The sequence below is a fragment of the Pelmatolapia mariae genome, linkage group LG3_W (assembly GCF_036321145.2).
Source record: "Pelmatolapia mariae isolate MD_Pm_ZW linkage group LG3_W, Pm_UMD_F_2, whole genome shotgun sequence".
NCBI classification, from domain to species: Eukaryota; Metazoa; Chordata; class Actinopteri; order Cichliformes; family Cichlidae; genus Pelmatolapia; species Pelmatolapia mariae.
In genome coordinates, this window is record NC_086229.1 from 11,390,658 (window position 1) to 11,405,680 (window position 15,023).

At 37.9% G+C, this 15,023-nt stretch overlaps 1 long non-coding RNA gene across 1 annotated transcript; it reads right to left on the reverse strand.

The window, feature by feature from the left end:
* Window positions 1-3,279: 3,279 nt before the first annotated feature.
* LOC134620189 (uncharacterized) lies at window positions 3,280-5,915 on the reverse strand. The gene is made up of 3 exons (XR_010092090.1): window positions 5,884-5,915; window positions 4,645-4,671; window positions 3,280-3,380 (listed from the first exon to the last, which is right to left on the reverse strand). It is a non-coding gene; the product is annotated as an uncharacterized LOC134620189 (long non-coding RNA).
* Window positions 5,916-15,023: the final 9,108 nt, after the last annotated feature.

Consider the following 15,023-nt stretch of genomic DNA (forward strand, 5'->3'; position numbering starts at 1 on the left):
CCTTCTGCTTTTCTCGGAACACGGGAGATTCTCTGTATGTTCTTGTTATTCGTTCCTTCTGCTTTTCTCGGAACACGGGAGATTCTCTGTATGTTCTTGTTATTCGTTCCTTCTGCTTTTTTTGGAACACGGGAGATTCTCTGTATGTTCTTGTTATTCGTTCCTTCTGCTTTTCTCGGAACACGGGAGATTCTCTGTATGTTCTTGTTATTCGTTCCTTCTGCTTTTCTCGGAACACGGGAGATTCTCTGTATGTTCTTGTTATTCGTTCCTTCTGCTTTTCTCGGAACACGGGAGATTCTCTGTATGTTCTTGTTATTCGTTCCTTCTGCTTTTCTCGGAACACGGGAGATTCTCTGTATGTTCTTGATATTCGTTCCTTCTGCTTTTCTCGGAACACGGGAGATTCTCTATATGTTCTAGTTATTCTTTCCTTCTGCTTTTCTTTGAATATAGGATTTTCTTTATACATCCTTATGACATGTTCTCTTTTTTTCTCTCTAGTTTTAGCACTTTCTCTATAGATCCTTCTCATTTGCTCCTTCTGTTTTTCCTTAAAATCATCTCTTTCCTTATAGATCTTTCTCAAATGTTCCCTCTGTTTCTCTCTATATGTAGGATTTAGCTTATATAGATTACTTTTGTACACACTCTTCTTTTGTCTGTGATCAGGATCATTAGACTTTCCACTGGAATTTATTTTCTTTGCCTTAAAGCTTTCATTGGAAGTGTACATCTGCCTTTCTTTCTTTTTCTGATTTTCCTTTCTTTTTGGTAGTTTTTGTTGGGACAGTGATCTTCTTCTCATTTTTTTCCTTTCCTGTTTACTATATTTCAGCAGTTTATGTGAAAGTTCCTGTGTTGTCTTGGTTAAACAGGAGGCAGCGGTTGGATCCTTCTGAGGAACAGAGTCTGATGTTACCTGAGTTTCTCTCACAGAAGATGCAGATGTTTCTTTTTGTAAAAAATCAGAAGGATGATGGTTGCTTTCAGGAGCAGCTGTCTCATTTGAATAATCCACTCTGGATGATGTCACTTCTGTGGTTAAAGTGTCGATCAAGGTTTTTTGTGTCTGCTCAGTGGATGCCTGGGAGTTTAATTCAGGAACAGGTTCATTTAAATCTGGTGCTAGAGCACTTGTAGCGCATTGTCTGTATTCTGTGTTTTGATTAGCATCTCTTTGATTAGCAGCATTTTGACTGTGAAACTCGACAGGCTGTAGCTCGTAAGTGCAGGTTGGTGCAATGCTAAGCATTCGGTACAAGCATTTGATCCTGTCAATCATGTCGTTAAGACGTGTGAATTTTAACATAACTGCAGTTCCACCACTTACAGCTAGCGACAATGGCATTCCTGTAGACTTACGTGGGTGAGGGTCAAAATATGCGTATTCTCCTGAAGTCAGCCTGCAAACTGCAATGACGTTTCCTCCCATGACTAGCAAAGCGTAGCGAACCACTGAAGCCAAACACTGTAGTCCCTGTTCAAGGCTCGGAAGATGATCTGTACCATCAAATGTGCCATAATGAGCTAACTGAGACATGTCCACTTGATACTCATGACTGCGGCTGGTGACCACTGAGGGAAGCTCATCGGAGGCTAGAAACACGCTGTTCACAAACCTCTTTCTGGCATCTGAATGCATGGCATGGCCTTTGTCCAACACACGGTTTAGATCTGCTCTGGTAATGAATTCATCCTCGTGTAAGAATGACAGGAAAACCAAACTGTTAGCCATGCATTGCTGATTCCTGTACTTTCCATACCTAGGAGAAGCCTGGCTTCGGGACGCACAGATGCTACTCACTCGTGGACGACTTTCACTGTTTGTAACCTGTACATGAGATGGTCCTGGAGCTTCTCCATCATGCTGCGTTTGCACAGTTACCTGGGGTTCAGTCTGGATTACCTGCTGTACTTTAGCATCTGGCACACATGCTGAGCGAACACCTCTCTTTACCACATCTGCATAAGACACTGCAGCTGTCTGAGCACTGCTCTGCACTTCTGGACTGGGAACAGTTGTAACAGGCACCTTTACCTCCTCACCGCTCTGAGAAACATTTACCTGTTCTTTCTGCTTTTGCCATCTAAGCTTCTGGGACAGTGACCTTTGACCTTTCCTTGGCATTTTATCGAAGTACAAACTGGACCTTATATGTATTTATACACAAATGTAAACAAAACTCAACCTGGAAACACTGAAAAACTAATAGAAACTCCTCAAGTTTCTATTAAATCAGAGATTTATCAGAATTGATGTAAAAGGCTCACTTAAATACAAACTCAGTATAAAAGTTATTTAAAGTTCTTTGAAAACACTTTGGTCTGTTTTATTGTAGCTTTTTCAAAAACTGTATATTATCACTTCTTATATTTTTTTTAACCAGACTGGATAACAAATCGGTCTATACTTCTGTAATGTAATATGCAGGATAAATCTCAACAATCAATCAACAGGCTATATAAGTCTTAGCTTTTAAGTAAATTTTGTGTAAATCTTTCAGATATTTAAAATTTAAAGCAAATATGAGGAGCTGTGATGGTGTGGTGAGCAGATGACAGGTGATGGGGATTCTTCAGCTGGATGTTCTGCAGCAGTCAGGAAACAGGAAGTCTGGGTTCTCAGGGCAGCTTCTCGATGATAATTACAGCAGAACACTTACACTGAGTGACAGAAATGGCTTTGTCTTTAAATAATAATAATAATAATAATAATAATAATGATAAAAGTATAAACTTGTAGTCAAATGTTATAACCAATGAAACAGACTTAAAAAATGTATTTGAATCAAATTTAATATTTATGTGAATATAAGAGTCTGAATTACAAAATAACCAGATTATCTTACTACAAATATATCTCAAAAAAAGGTGTATATAAGTTTATATAATTTATCAAATTGCACTTGTAAGCCAAACTATCAGTGTTTATTTCAAAGTGTAATGCAAAATTAAAATGACAAATGTAGGGCTCTGTAAGTAGTTTCTACAGTGAGTTCTACTGTACTGTAATTCTATTACTGTATATTCAACTTTGTACTTGTAATTTCCAGCAAAATGACTGGATGTGAGAGAGTTTAACGACAGGAAAGATGGAGCAGTGAGAGCGGAGATCTCTCAGAATTCTGAAAACAGATCGACGAAGTTCTGGTAACTTCAATTCCAAAAACTTAGATTCTGGTAAAACTTGATTTCAAGTCACAGGATAGCGTTTCAACTCAGGTTCAAGCTTGTCAACTTAGATAGAGCCCATGGCGGAGAAATGATAGAAGATAGAATGGCTTGTCAAAAAAGATGGAGCAGGGAGAGGGAGAGTGATAGGACAGACTGAATTGCTTGTTAATGATAGAGGGAGAGGGTTTTCTGCAGCAGGTCACCTGTAAGACAGAAAGAAAGTGGAATTAGACACACTTCCAATAAACCTGGCTTTACCGTATTTTCAGACTATAAGGCACATTTAAAAGCCTTTAATTTTCTCAAAAATAGACAATGCACCTTAGAATTGGTTTGAAATCAGTAAGCACAACCATATATATGTGGTACACAGCACTCAAAAATCTGTCAAATGTTTTAGTATGTCTTTGGTAAGCTACAAAGCAGCACCACTTGATGTATTGTCGGAGCATGGCTACCATAGTCAGCACCCTCTTAGAGTAATTCGTACTGTGCTTCAATATAATGTGGTGTGTGTGTATAAGGGCCTGGCACCTGTTGAGAGCCATGCTTATGAAGCAGATTTCAAACTGATCAATCCACATTCATCAATACACAAATCCTGAAAAGTGAGTGCATTGTTCTGTATTTTATGTCTTACAACTGAACAATGCTGAGAGTTATTGTAAATGAGTTGAATGAAGTTTGACTTATCTGTTTTGTTTGGCTTAATGTGCCTTAGAATTTAGTGCGCCTTACAGTCCGAAAAATACAGAACATATATATCATTACACACTGAAGAGTTGTACAGTACATTATTAGATTCAACTGAATGAAAATGTTTAACATATGGTGGTGGAACATTTCTAAGGACATTTTTTACATTCTATTAACACAATAAAAACAGAGTCTGTAAACCAAGATGTGGTACTACAGTAACTTACTGTAAAAATTATATGGTCAAGCTAAACCCACACAATGAAGTTAGAGCAGACAGTTTCAGACCACCTGCTTTAAACACTTCACATGCACTCAACTCAAACTTATGACACATCACATGTTCCTAAATGCCCAAAGGTCTCAAATTCCCGTTTCTGTGTGTACTTACCTGGTACAACAGTATATCATGTCTGGGGAGCCGTTAACATAAAATAATTTACTCAGTATGACTTTTGGCAAAATGAAAAATTTGGAGACAGATGACTCCTATACAGCAGTTTCTATATATTTCAGTCAAATATGGGGCATGTTTAATACACACCCCGCTAAATCTATAATAAACTTAGCATGGCCGATATTAGGGCCTAATTAAAAATGTAGTATGATGATAAGCGAGATCTGTAAGTCTGGAAATGTTTACATAGACTTTTCTAGGATTTGATGACTTTTGATAATCACCAATAGCTGTGCTCACTCACAGAACTAAACTGAATCTCCTATAATGAGAAACATTTCCCAGCACTGCACCTCAGACAAACCTTTACTTACCAGACTTGAGATGATCAGATCAGCAGTCTAGAGAAAGGAAACAATACATCAGATCACTGTTTGATGATTCAGACAGTAGAGCCTCTTGACACACAATCCAAATGACTGTGACACAAATTAACTAGTAAAATCCTCAATTACTTTACTTTTTTAAGTTCACTGTAGTCTAAAGAGGAGATAATTGAACTGCAGGGTCTCACATGGCTTTAGCATGTGTAATAGAAGCATTATTACTACAGGCACCAATATTTGTTGTCACAAGTGCAGGATACACCAAATATTTCCTACACAGAAGCTTTGTGGCTCCAACATTTTCTACAACAGGTCAGTGCTAATAAAGTGTGAAAAACCAAAACTTTTAATGTCCTTTCAGGTTAAAAACATTAAATACAAAGTAATTATTTAAATCAGAAGCAACAGAAAACCTCATCATGTTTTGGTTAGTCTGATATAAATATGCAAATCCTAAAATACATATAAATATTGACATGTTACCATAACAGACTTGCACCATGTTTTGTGATTAAAAGGAAATATCTTAAAATATTACACTACAAAGTCCTTTCATTGTACCAGTTGCTAGGAATATTTATGTATTTTGCAATGTCCCTTTTTGGCAACATTTCTATTTAATTTTAAAACATATTATGTTCACTAAATAAGTAATAAACTAATTAGACACACTGGCTGTAATGTACCTAACAATGTCCACTCACACCTCTGGTTCTCTTCGTTTTTATTATTGCTTAACTGTTAAAGCTATTACTTATACCGAGTCAGGCAAAATACTTCTACAGTGTTCTGACTTTAATGTAATACATCAGCAGAATTTGAGAGACAATATAAGTCAGTACCTGTGCAGCTCTTAAGTGTTTAAGCAACCACTTATACTGACTCCCCTAAAACACTTTCATTGTTTTGTCTGCTACTTAAATCCACAAACATAAGTACAAAATGAACACCTGGATAAAGACTTCTGACATTTAGCCATGTTTGGATTTGATGAGCCATAAGAAATTTAAATCATACATAAATGGGCTATTAAACTTCAGGGACAATTTCAGGGACAGTCAGAGGCCCTGTGTGGGGGCTATGCTGCTACAGGTCACAAATCCTGTGTTTTTGCCAATCAGTAAATGGAAACATATCACAAAAAGTCAAACTACTGTATGCAAGTCATCAAACGTGCTACACGATGCCAGGTTCATACTGCTTCAGTTACAATCACTGTTTACTTACCAGCAAAGGCAAAACCAAAGATCTCTTTCACTCTGTGTAACAAAAGACAAAGCACAAAAATACAGAATGAGACAACTCAAATCAGCATCAGAGTCAATACTGCATCACTCTGTGTAGTCCAAAAGATTCAGTACACTTATTTGTTTACCACAGCTGGAATACAAAGAACTCACCTCTTTTTTCTACACCTTATTAAAGATTACTGCCTTCATTAAGGTAAAATTTGGTTTCATCCATTTGTAATAAGCCACACAAGCTTCTCAGTTATGTGATAGCTCTATTAGTTTGGTGCTATTAGATAACACAGTAGATTTAATAAGCAATGATTTGCTAAACCTAACACTGCACACTTTATCAAATTCTGACATCACAATTTTAAAGCATGAACAATCATAAATGAAAGCTTGGATGATATATTTGTAGGCTTCAACATTTGAGTTGGTCTGCATTCAAATTCTTCCCCAAAATATTATCACCTGCACACAGTGTAATTTAGTTTAATTTAATATGTTGTTGTTTTAAATATCTACATATCATATTAATAATATTAATCGTGCATTTTATTTATTTGAAGGTGGCCTTTTTGTATGTCATCAATTTTTCACAAAGTGAGAAGTTAAACAGACCTGCAGGTGTAGGTAGGTTTTACTTAAAAACCAACCAACCTGCACAAACAAGTGTTTGTTAAATACTTCTAAAAAACTAAAATTGATTAATTAAAAAAAACTTATTGTTAAGAAATGTTATTATTCTTATATTATGTGTTCTATCCTCACTCTCTCCCTCCCTTCTGTTAATTAACCCGCAACACACACACCCCCGACAGGCACGTGACTCTTTTTCTCCCGGCCTTCAGTCAGAGGCGGTAAAATGGCTCCTTTGAAGTTGCCGACCCTGCTTGGTTCTAAAATGGCGGCTCATTACCTTATAACCTAAAGAATGAGACCGTTTTAACTGACTGATTTGTGAAGAGGAGAACTAACTTCAGCTTCCCTAAGAGACTCAGAAACACTAACACACCGAATGAACCAAATACAACACAATAACTGTGTTAAACAATCAAATGAACCATATTAATTTCACACTAGGCCTATAGGAGCTAGGCTAGGCGTTAGCGCTTAGGTCGTTAGGGCTAGCATACTAAACACTCCTTTTAAATGCTAAAATTACAACGTTTCACTAAAAAAGCAGCCATTGTGTTACTTTAACATGACTTATACTTCGACTGGCTTTATAAGTCACTAACAACAACTGGGTAAATCACTCAAACAGCTTATAGACATTTTATTTCAAGAGAGAGACAGAGAAGCAGTGCTTACCGGCAGGGATCAAGCAGAGAGTGGGCGGAGATTCAGGAGTCAGCCAGAGACGTACAAAAGAGGCATTCACGGGTAGTGGGAAACTTCGCCGTTACACACAATTGGCATTGAAACGTGAAAAATATATGTAAATTTAAATATTATTATACTAGATTTTTTTGCAACAAAAACCAACTAGCAGAAATTTAATTCTATAAGTTTAATAAATGTTTCAAACAGGATTCTTTGAATTTGAAATAATGGTTAAAAGACATAAATAAACATAAGGTCATTATGTTAAAATGTACTGTATTATGATAGATTTATTTAACTGACTGCAGAAATAAGAACAGTCTTCTTCTGAAAACCAACACCAAGGAGCTGGTGTTGGTGATCGCCTAATCATCCTCACAGGACAGTAGGAGCTGCAGAGGCTCACCTCACTGCACTGCAGGAATCAGAGGTTCAGGAGGTCCTTTAACCCCACTGCCATGAGACTTTTTTAACAGTGACTCCTGACATGTTCATTGCACATTTATTTCTTTTATTCTAATACATATTGATTGTAATCATATGAATTCTGACCTAAATGGACTTGCACCCACTTGTTCACCCCTGCTACAGTGAGGTAAAGCTGTGGCTGTCTCCAACAAGACTCTTCAGTGAAGGTTTTAAAGACAACCATCTAAACTATAGCCTTAACAGTTACACTTTGTGAAACCACATGTTAATGTAACAATCATATTTGTAAGAAAAATCGGTTTCATGGAGTGGAAACCTGTTAATACGCAAAGACTTGTTCTCAACTATCAGTAATTAGTGCGGGTGTGGCTTTTACACACACAGTAACAGAGAGAGAGAGAGAGATACAAGCTTCAGCCAGCACATAGGCAAACACAGCACAAAAATGAGGTAAAAGTGAAAATGACTGGAGTCATAGGAAGTGTCTCCTCTTGAACACAATGAACTGATGATGGAGTTCACTAGACCTATAACATGGTGCTGGTCACTCTGCATAGATAATAATAGATTTGATTAATATAGCGCTTTTCAAAGCACCCAAAGCGCTTTACGATGCCACTATTCATTCACTCTCACATTCACACATTGGTGGAGGCAAGCTACAGTTGTAGCCACAGCTGCCCTGGGGATGAGATAACACAAATCCTATGATTTAGCAAAAATACTATAATTTAGGAGAAGTACTAAATGTGGCACCTCAGCTTCTTCTTCTATTTTCATCTTTATATTTTCAGCTATATCTATGACAGGCAAAAGGCCTGGATGTGCTGCTCAATTTGAATCCACCAATCAGAGAGTCTGTTTACTTTTTCCCACCAACAAACCTGCACTCCTCACACACACACACAACCACAGCACAAAGAGAGACCGGCTTTTTGCAGTCTATTTCTCATATCAAGGATTCCACTCAAACAAATGGCCATAATTTCCTAACCATGAGGGCTAGAACTGTCATTTTTAGACCGTTTTGTTCAGAAGTTAATTTATCATTAAAATGTGAATTATTGAAGATATTTGACTTGTAATGCACCACAACTGAGTAGAGGCGAGGCATGAACTACTTTGACTTGCCCTCAGCTGGCTGGGAAGCCATGGAGGCCTCAATATACAAATTTGTATGTCTCAGCCCTCAGATATGATTGGCTGGTTGGGAAGCCGTGCAGGCCCTGACATGTAAATTGGAATATTACAGTCCTCACAGAGGATTGACTCCCTGGGGAGCTGGCAGAAATATATAGAAATACTATGATTACCCAGCAATACTACATTTAGTAGAAATACTATGTTTTAGCACAAATACTATAAAATGGCAGAAATACTATAATTAAGCAGAAATACTATATTAAGTACAAATCTTATAAAAAGCAGAAATACTGTACTATGATTTGGTAGAAAATCTATAATTAATGAAAAATACTATATTTGGCAGAAATACTATGTTTTAGAGGAAATATTATGTTTAGTACAAATCTCATAAAAAAGCAGAAATAGTGTGATTTAGCAGAAATGCTGTATTTAGCACAAATGCTGAAAAGCAGCAGAAATGGTATGACTTACCACAATCGTAATAACTTAAATAGAAAAATTGGAAAAGCAAAATGGACAGCTGAAAAAATCCTGAACATGCTATGGGTCCCTCAAATATAATTGGGAAACAAAAAAAAAACAGCAAAAAGTATAACAGTCACACAATCAGACTAAGGAGCTTGGAAAGAAAAGCGTCTGGACTTCTTGAGTTGCTTGAACACACAATCACACAATCACAAATATGTACACATATGGAAACACACATGCACAGAGAGACACACACAGGATCAAATTCAGTCAACCAGTCTAAATATATTGAATTTAAATCATACAATAAGATGCTCCCATAAAAACTCTCTCTCGCCCTCTCTTTCCCTCTCTCTCTGTCTCACACACACACACACACACACACACACACACACACAGAAACACACACACACACACAGGTAGAGAACAGCATGTTTCTAGGTCAGTAAAACAGCTGTGAGCTTCTCAATTTGAATCCACCAATCAGAGAGGCTGTGTGCTTTTTCCCGCCAAAACTGGTGCACCAAGTGCAGGCTTTTACACATGCAGCACAGAGACAGGATTTCTGCAGTCTATTTCTCATAGTCAGGATTCCCCTCAAACAAACAGCCATAAATTCCTAACCGTAGGGGCTAAAACAGTCATTCTTAGACCGTTTTGTTCAGAAGACATGGGGGAATCTTGAAATGTTGACCATTTAAAGTACAAATATGAAATATTAAAGATATATGACATAGATGATTGGTTGCCTTAGAAGCCATGAATGACCCAATATGCAAATTTGAATGTGCCAGGGCTCAGATATGATTGGTTGTCTTAGAAGCCATGAAGGCCCCAATATGCAAATTTGAATGTGCCAGGGCTCAGATATGATTGGCTGGCTGGGAAGCCGTCCAGGTCCTGATAGGTAAGTTTGAATATTACAGTCCTTACAGAGGACTGACTCCCTGGGGACCTGGCAGAAATATATAGAAATACAATGATTACCCAGAAATACTTCATTTAGTACAAATACTATGTTTTAGCACAAATACTATAAAATGGCAGAAATACTATAATTAAGCAGAAATATTATATTAAGTACAAATCATATAAAATAGCAGAAATAGTATGATAGTAATAACTTAAACAGAAAAATTGGAAAAGCAAAATGAACAGCTGAAAAAGTCCTGAACATGCTAAGGGTCCCGCAAATTTAATTGTTAAATGAAAAAAGAATCAGCAACAAAAAGTATAACAGTCACGCAATCACAAATATGGACGCATATGGAAACACAGAAGCACAGAGAGACACACAGGATCAAATTCAGTCAACCAGTCTAAATATATTAAATTAAAATCATACAATAAGATGCTCCAATAAAAACTCTCTCTCGCCCTCTCTTTCTCTCTCTCTTTGTCACACACACACACACACACACACACACACACACACAGGGAGTGAACAGCAAGTTTGTAGGTCAGTCAAGCAGCCTGAGAGCTGCTAAATTTGAATCCACCAATCAGAGAGGCTGTGTACTTTTTCCCGCCAAAACAGGTGCAACTGCTTACACACACGCAGCACAGAGAGAGCCAAACACACAGGGTCTATGCCAGTCAACCAGTCTGATTATATTAAATTTTTATCCACCAATGAGATGCTGCCCTAAAAAAGGTCTTTGTGTATGTCTTTCTTTCTCTCTCTCTCTCTCTCTCTCTCTCTCTCTCTCTCTCTCTCTCTCACACACACACACACACACACACACACACACACACACACACACACACACACACACAGGGAGAGAAAATCAAGTTTCTAGGTCAGTCAAGCAGCCTGGGAGCTGCTAAATTTGAATCCACCAATCAGAGAGGCTGTGCACTTTTTCCCGCCAAAACAGGTGCACCTCTTTTTACACACACGCAGCACAGAGACAGGATTTCTGCAGTCTATTTCTCATAGTCAGGACTCCCCTCAAACAAATGGCTATAATTTTCTAACCGTAGGGGCTAGAACAGTCATTCTTACACCGTTTTGTTCAGAAGAGATCGGGGAATCTTCAAATGTTGACAATTTATCATTAAAATATGAATTATTAAAGATATTTGACTTGCAATGCACCATAACTGAGTAGAGGCGAAGAGAAAACTGCCTTGACTCACCCTCAAACAACGCTTTCTAACTCTAAATCTATTTGGAGTATTGATATCATTCTTTCACCGTAAGAGACAGCAGGCTTTGGTGAACAGTCATGGAAATTTTCAGGTCTCTGTGGAAATCCAAAAAAAAGATATGATGAGAGAAAAAAGTGCCTCATTTCCAGAGTTTGAAATCTGAAGAAATCTGAGCGAAGGACGAATTTCCTACCCTCAAACAAGTGTAACTCATCTCAGAACGGTAATAGGTGAGAAAAAAATTCTTGAATTGTGAGCGTCAGGAGTGTCTGAAGATATACTGGGACAAGCCTCATGTTTTAACTTCGCTTCGTTAAGGAGATATGACGATTCGAAAATGCCTCTCATGACAGAAATCAAGCGGTGATTTTGAACAAACTCTCCATTGACTTTGTATTGAGACTTTTCCAACCTTGTGTTGGTCTGAGTAGATTTGGCAAAATTCTATAAATCCCACAATAATGACAGTGACATTCTCTGAAAGCCAGCAAAAATACCTACGTTTTGATGTATAATTTGTGGAGGTTGAGTGAAAATTGAGCGAGTAGTAAGAAGTTGTTCGGACATGAAGAGAAGACTGCAAAACTTATAGTGGCTCACTGAAAGCCAAGTGCATAGCAACCATAACAACGCATGTATTTTCTGAAAAATCATAATTTTGCAACTCAGAACTTAAAGAGGGATAAGATTAAAACTATAAAAGATATGAAAAAGGTGAATCATGTATGAATAGCCCAATAAATTGTGAACATTTTAAAGTTTGAATGGTTGTTCTAGGTGAAAGTATGAGGAAGTAGTTAAGTTTCAAAAACAAGCAAGTTTTAGCAGAATTTTGGAAGTTTCCCATTCATTTCAATGGGACAAATTAAAAGAAAAAAGTGTAATATTTTAAAAAGTATAATAGTAATAAACACCAAAAGTCATAGCAGGAATTAGCAGAAAGATCAGAACAGTTTAGAGTTTGAACGGAGAAAATCGGCTGAAAACTGAGGGAGTAGTTAAGCGGCAAAGAAAGTGGCAACTTGAAGAATAAAGTATAAAGAATAAAGAGAAACAGGAACTCAATAGTGTGGAAGCCCTTTAGGGCATCCACACAATAATAATAATAATAAAGAATAAAGAGAAACAGGAACTCAATAGTGTGGATGCATAAAGCATCCACACAATAATAATAAAGAATAAAGAGAAACAGGAACTCAATAGTGTGGATGCATGAAGCATCCACACAACTAGAAAAATTTGCATTTCCTGCGAAAATGCAGTGTGGATGCTGTAAAGCTGAAGCTGTCAGCTGAAACTAGCTGAGAAAGCTGAAAAGTTGCAGAAGTTTTAAAACCTTTGCAAAAAATTGTAATAACTTTGCAGAAGCATAAGAACTTAGCAAAAATGTAATTACTTAGCAGAACTGCAATAACGTAAAGAAAACATAATACTTGGCAGAAATACAATAACATAGCAGAACTTAGCAGCAGAAATTAGAACAAATATTGTAACTTAGCAGAAACAAGATAACTTTTCAGAAATACAGGATTTTAGCAAACATGGTACCAGATTACATAGATACTTTATTTAAACAAAAATACCTAAACATTGCACAAATACTGTGATTTAGGACAAATACTACAACATAGCAGAAATGCTGTAATTCAGCAAATATATTATGCTATGGCACAAATAGAAAGAATATGCTCAAATACTATGATTTTGCTCAAATAATATGATTAAGCAATAATACTAAGATTTAGCAGAAATACTGTATTTAGCACAAACACCGAAAAGTATCAGAAATACTGTAATTTAGCATAATAGTAATAACTTGCACAATTACAAATATGGACATGGTAAATGGCCTGTATTTATATAGCGCTTTTATGGTCCCTAAGGACCCCAAAGCTCTTTACATATCCAGTCTTTCACCCATTTACACACTGGTGATGGCAAGCTACGTTGTAGCCACAGCCACCCTGGGGCGCACTGACAGAGGCGAGGCTGCTGGACACTGGCGCCACCGGGCCCTCTGACCACCACCAGTAGACAACGAGTGAAGTGTCTTGCCCAAAGACACAACGACCGAGACTGTCCGAGCCGGGCCTCGAACCGGTAACCTTCCGATTACAAGGCGAACTCCCAACTTTTGAGCCACGATCGCCCCCATATATGGAAACACACATGCACAGAGACACACACAGGATCCAATTCAATCAACCAGTGTAAATATATTGATTTTAAATCACACAATAAGATACACCCATAAAAAGGCTCTCTCTCTCGCTCTCTCTGTCATACAGACACACACACACACACACAGACACACACACACACACACACACGCAGCAGCAGCAGAAGCAAGTTTCATTCGATTTTCATTACTCTTTGTACATCCGTCGCTGAGATATGACGAGAGAAGAAACGGCAGACCTCAGATATGATTGGCTGGCTGGGAAGCTGGCAGAAATATATAGTAATAGTGTGATTAAGCATAAATACTACATTTAGCAGAAATACTGTATTAAGCACAAATCCTATAAAAAGCAGAAATACTATATTAAGCACAAATCCTATAAAAAGCAGAAATACTATATTAAGCAATATAAAAATCCTATAAAAATGGTATAAAAAGCAAAAATACTGTAATATGATTTGGTAGAAAAACTATAATTAATCAGAAATACTATATTTGGCAGAAATACTGTAATCAGCACATATACTGTAACATGACAGAAATTCCTCCACTTAGTAGTAATACTATAACATAACACAAATGTTATGATGAGTTGAGGGGCTGGTACTCTGGTGCAGTCAGCACAATCTGGAGCTGAACACTCTTAAAACTGTAGAGATGACAGTGGACTTCAGGAGACATCCCTCAACTCTGCCCCCCCTCATCATATCAGACAGCCCTGTGTCGACTGTGGAGATCTTCAAGTTGCTGGGTACCACCATCTCCCAGGACCTGAAGTGGGAGACCAACATCAACTCCATCCTCAAAAAGACCCAGCAGAGGATGTACTTCCTGAGACAACTGGGGAAGTACAGTCTTCCACAGGAGCTGCTGATCCAGTTCTACACCGCAGTCATTGAGTCTGTCCTGTGCTCCTCCATCACAGTCTGGTATGGTGCAGCCACTAAACAGGACAGGTGCAGACTGCAGCGGACTGTACGGGCAGCAGAAAGGATCATCGGCGCCCCCCTGCCCTCCATCCAGGATCTGTACCTCTCAAGAACCAGGAAACGGACAGGGAAAATCATCACAGACCCCTCACACCCTGGACACAGACTTTTTGATCTGCTGCCCTCTGGCAGACGGTACAGAAGCCTGCAGACCATGACCACCCGACACAGGAACAGTTTCTTTCCCCTCACCATCTCCCTTCTAAACAGTTGAACTGTCACACTGCTCCCACTGCCAGACTGCAACTGCACCTTATGTACATTCTGTAGTATTCATTCCACCTCATTTCATTTTGTATTTTATGTATATACGTTTAGATTAGTTTTTTATAGTTGGTTTACACAGCTTTGTGTATGTATGTGAATGCATGTGTAATGTATATATAGATACGTGTGTGTGTGGGTGCGTGTGTGTGTGTGTGTGTGTGTGTGTGTGTGTGTGTG